At 40.1% G+C, this 5,218-nt stretch overlaps 1 non-coding gene across 1 annotated transcript; it reads right to left on the bottom strand.

Annotated features, from left to right (window-relative positions):
• Window positions 1-780: 780 nt before the first annotated feature.
• Window positions 781-888, bottom strand: LOC112731901 (small nucleolar RNA R71). Its single transcript, XR_003167651.1, has one exon. It is a non-coding gene; the product is annotated as a small nucleolar RNA R71 (small nucleolar RNA).
• Between the last annotated feature and the right edge of the window lie 4,330 nt (window positions 889-5,218).

The following is a 5,218-nucleotide window of genomic DNA, read 5'->3' as shown; positions in this document are numbered from 1 at the left end:
ACTAACTCTTTTTCAAAAAAAAAAATATTTTCGAAATTTTCCCCCTCTCATCTTATTCTATTTTCATCTATTAACATCTCCTCACCTCACATCTCTGCTCTTCTCACCCTTGTGTTTCTTTCTTTACATTATATTCTTTGTCCCCTTCCTTTCTCCCACTCACACAGGGACTTCTATACTGTGGTATAAAGGATCCCTATTATTATTATTATTATTATTATTTTTCTGTGCCCTCTTCTTTGTCATATGAGCAGGAGCAAGGACAAGAACATTCTTGTTGAAGCAGATCCATAACCTGAAAGGACTCTGAAGAAAAAATTAAGAGAAGCTAAATTACAACAATCCAGAGATAACCTTTCAGAAGTTTTTGAACAGGAAGAGGAGATGGCAGCCGAAAATAATAATAATGCAAGGAGGATGCTTGGTGACTTTACTGCACCTAATTCCAATTTACATGGAAGAAGCATCTCCATTCCTGCCATTGGAGCAAACAACTTTGAGCTGAAACCTCAGCTAGTTTCTCTGATGCAGCAGAACTACAAGTTTCATGGACTTCCATCTGAAGATCCTTTTCAGTTCTTAACTGAATTCTTGCAGATATGTGATACTGTTAAGACTAATGGAGTAGATCCTGAAGTCTACAGGCTCATGCTTTTCCCTTTTGCTGTAAGAGACAGAGCTAGAGTATGGTTGGACTCTCAACCTAAGGATAGCCTGAACTCTTGGGATAAGCTGGTCAAGGCTTTCTTAGCCAAGTTCTTTCCTCCTCAAAAGCTGAGCAAGCTTAGAGTGGATGTTCAAACCTTCAGACAGAAAGAAGGTGAATCCCTCTATGAAGCTTGGGAGAGATACAAAGGACTGACCAAAAAGTGTCCTTCTGACATGCTTTCAGAATGGACCATCCTGGATATATTCTATGATGGTCTGTCTGAGTTATCAAAGATGTCATTGGATACTTCTGCAGGTGGATCCATTCACCTAAAGAAAACGCCTGCAGAAGCTCAAGAACTCATTGACATGGTTGCTAATAACCAGTTCATGTACACTTCTGAGAGGAATCCTGTGAGTAATGGGACGCCTATGAAGAAGGGAGTTCTTGAAGTTGATACTCTGAATGCCATATTGGCTCAGAACAAAATATTGACTCAGCAAGTCAATATGATTTTTCAGAGTCTAAATGGAGTGCAAGCTACATCCAACAGTACTCAAGAGGCTTCTTATGAAGAAGAAGCTTATGATCCTGAGAACCCTGCAATAGCAGAGGTAAATTATATGGGTGAACCTTATGGAAACACATATAATCCATCATGGAGAAATCACCCAAATCTCTCATAGAAGGATCAAAAGCCTCAACAAGGCTTTAATAATGGTGGAAGAAACAGGTTTAGAAATAGCAAGCCTTTTCCATCATCAACTTAGCAACAGACAGAGAACTCTGAATAAAATACTTTTAATTTAGCTAACTTAGTTTCTGATCTATCCAAGGCCACTGCAAGTTTCATGAATGAAACAAGGTCTTCCATTAGAAATTTGGAAGCACAGGTGCGCCAGCTGAGTAAAAGGATCACTGAAATCCCTCCTAGTACTCTCCCAAGCAACACAGAAGAGAATCCAAAAGGAGAGTGCAAGGCCATTGACATAAGCACCATGGCCGAACCCATAAGGGAAGGAGAGGACGTGAATCCCAAGGAGGAAGACCTCCTGGGACGTCCAGTGATCAATAAGGAGTTTTCCTCTGAGGAACCAAAGGAATCTGAGACTCATCTAGAGACCCTAGAGATTCCATTGAACCTCCTTATGCCATTTATGAGCTCTGATGAGTATTCCTCTTCTGAAGAGAATGAGGATGTTACTGAAGAGCAAACTGCCAAGTTTCTTGGTGTAATCATGAACCTGAATGCCAAATTATTTGGTATTGAGACTTGGAAAGATGAACCTCCCTTGTTCACCAATGAACTAAGTGATCTGGATCAACTGACATTACCTCAGAAGAAACAGGATCCTGGAAAATTCATAATACCTTGTACCATAGGCACCATGATGTTTAAGGCTCTGTGTGATCTTGGTTCAGGGATAAACCTCATGCCTCTCTCTGTAATAGAGAAACTGGGAATCTATGGGGTGCAAGCTGCTAAAATCTCATTAGAGATGGCAGACAATTCAAGAAAACAGGCTTATGGACAAGTAGAGGACGTGTTAGTAAAGGTTGAAGGCCTTTACATCCCTACTGATTTCATAATCCTGGATACTGGAAAGGAAGAGGATGAATCCATCATCCTAGGAAGACCTTTCCTAGCCACAGCAAGAGCTGTGATTGATGTGGACAGAGGAGAATTAATCCTTCAATTGAATGAGGACAACCTTATGTTTACAACTCAAGGATCTCTCTCTGCATCCATGGAGAGGAAGCAGAAAAAGCTTCTCTCAAAGCAGAGTCAACCAAAGCCCCACAGTCAGACTCTAAGTTTGGTGTTGGGAGGCCACAACCAATCTCTAAGTTTGGTGTTGAACTCCCATATCCAAACTCTAAGTTTGGTGTTGGGGGAGTCTCAACAATGCTCTGAACATCTATAAGGCTCCATGAGAGCCCACTGTCAAGCTATTGACATTAAAGAAGCGCTTGTTGGAAGGCAACCCAATTTTTATTTATCTAACTATATTTTTTATTAGTTATATGTCTTTGTAGGTTCATGATCATGAGGAGTCACAAAATAAATATAAAAATTGAAAACGGAATCAAAAACAGCAGAAGAAAAATCACACCCTGGAGGAAGCATCTGCCTGGCGTTCAACGCCAGAACAGAGCATGGTTCTGGTGCTGAACGCCCAAAATGGGCAGCATTCTGGCGCTAAACGCCCAGAACAAGCATGGTTCTGGCGTTTAACGCCAGAAATGGCAACAAATAGGCGTTGAACGCCCAAAATGGGCACCAACCTGGCGCTGAACGCCCAGAGTTGTGTGCAAGGGCATTTTACATGCCTAATTTGGTGCAAGGTTGTAATTCCTTGAACACCTCAGGATCTGTGGACCCCACAGGATCCCCACCTACCTCTACTCACTCTCTTCTCTCTTCTCAATCATCTTCTATTCCCAATAAACATTCTTCCCTATTAACCCTTTACCACTCACATCCATACACCCACTTACCTTCAAAATTCAACATCTCTTTCCCACCCAATCCCACCCATATGGCCGAATACACACCTCCCTCCATCTCTTCCATATCTTCTTCTTCTTCTTCTATTCCTTCTTCTTTTGCTCGAGGGCGAGCAACATTCTAAGTTTGGTGTGGTAAAAGCATAGCTTTTTTGTTTTTTTCCATAACCATTGATGGCACCTAAGACCAGAGAAACCTCTAGAAAGAGGAAAGGGAAGACAAAAAGCTTCCATCAAGGGTCTATAGCTCAGTGGTAGAACATTTGACTGCAAATCAAGAGATCCCTGAGATACTTTAGGGGATACATTTTCTTCCACACAATTTTTGGAAGCAACTAAGGGTGGAACATCAAGAGCACTCCATCATCCTTCATGAAATTAGAGAAGATCAAAAAAGCAATGAGGGAGGAGCAACAAAGACAAGGAAGAGACATAGAAGAGCTCAAGGACATCATTGGTTCCTCAAGAAGGAAACGCCACCATCACTAAGGTGGATTCATTCCTTGTTCTTACTTTTTCTGTTTTTCGTTTTCTATGTTATGTGCTTATCTATGTTTGTGTCTTCATTACATGATCATTAGTAGTTAGTAACTATGTCTTAAAGTTATGAATGTCTTATGAATCCATCACCTCTCTTAAATGAAAAATGTTTTAATTCAAAAGAATAAGAAGTACATGAGTTTCGAATTTATCCTTGAACTTAGCTTAATTATATTGATGTGGTGACAATGCTTCTTGTTTTCTGAATGTCTGCTTGAACAGTGCATATATCTTTTGAAGTTGTTGTTTAAGAATGTTAAATATGTTGGCTCTTGAAAGAATGATAACAAGGAGAAATGTTATTTGATATTCTGAAAAATCATAAAAATGATTCTTGAAGCAAGAAAAAGCAGCAAAGAACAAAGCTTGCAGAAAAAAAAAAAAGAAAAAAATAGGAAAAAAAAATATAGAAAGAAAAAGCAAGCAGAAAAAGACAAAAGCTCTTAAAACCAAGAGGCAAGAGCAAAAAGCCAATAACCCTTAAAACCAAAAGGCAAGGGTAAATAAAAAGGATCCCAAGGCTTTGAGCATCAGTGGATAGGAGGGCCTAAAGGAATAAAATCCTGGTCTAAGCGGCTAAACCAAGCTGTCCCTAACCATGTGCTTGTGGCATGAAGGTGTCAAGTGAAAACTTGAGACTGAGCGGTTAAAGTCAAGGTCCAAAGCAAAAAAAAGAGTGTGCTTAAGAACCCTGGACACCTCTAATTGGGGACTTTAGCAAAGCTGAGTCACAATCTGAAAAGGTTCACCCAATTATGTGTCTGTGGCATTTATGTATCCGGTGGTAATACTGGAATACAAAGTGCTTAGGGCCACGGCTGATGCCAAGGCATCTTAGGCTAGTTTCACTAGCATTTTTCTGTTATTTTTAGTTGTTTTATGCATTTTCTTGAGCCTTAAGTAATCATTTGGGCCAAATAGTCATGCTTGTCTTAAATCATTCAAACATGAAGATTTTGATGCAAATTCCATGAGTTTTTAGTTATATTCCTTGAATGCTATGAATGAAAGATTTCTCATGAAATTTTGCAAGACTTTGATGCAGTTGTTTGGATGATTTCAGGGAAGAAGAGGCTAGGCAAGGAAGCAACAAAATCAATAAAGGAAGCTTGAATATCACATGAGGAGTTTAAGCTCCAGTTTAAGCTTAAACTGGAGCTTAAACGCCAAAACCATGAGAGCTAAGGAAATGCTGAAAGTGGCGTTTAACCTCCAGTTTAACCTTAAACTGGAAGTTAAACGCTAGAAATGGGAAGTGCACCAGGGAGTCATTTCCACGTTTAAGCTCCAGTTTAACCTTAAACTGGAGCTTAAACGTGTTCGACCAAGTTTTCTCCTCCAGGGTTGCTTTCTCCATTTCCACGTTTAAGCTCCAGTTTAACCTTAAACTGGAGCTTAAACGTGTTCGACACCTCCAGGGCTACCTTTCTCAGCTTCCACGTTTAAGCTCCAGTTTAACCTTAAACTGGAGCTTAAACGTGTTCCACCTCCAGGATGGCTTTCTCTATTCCCACGTTTAAG

Source organism: Arachis hypogaea, chromosome 12 (assembly GCF_003086295.3).
Source record: "Arachis hypogaea cultivar Tifrunner chromosome 12, arahy.Tifrunner.gnm2.J5K5, whole genome shotgun sequence".
Lineage (NCBI taxonomy): Eukaryota > Viridiplantae > Streptophyta > Magnoliopsida > Fabales > Fabaceae > Arachis > Arachis hypogaea.
This window is presented reverse-complemented; position numbering and strand designations above follow the sequence as displayed.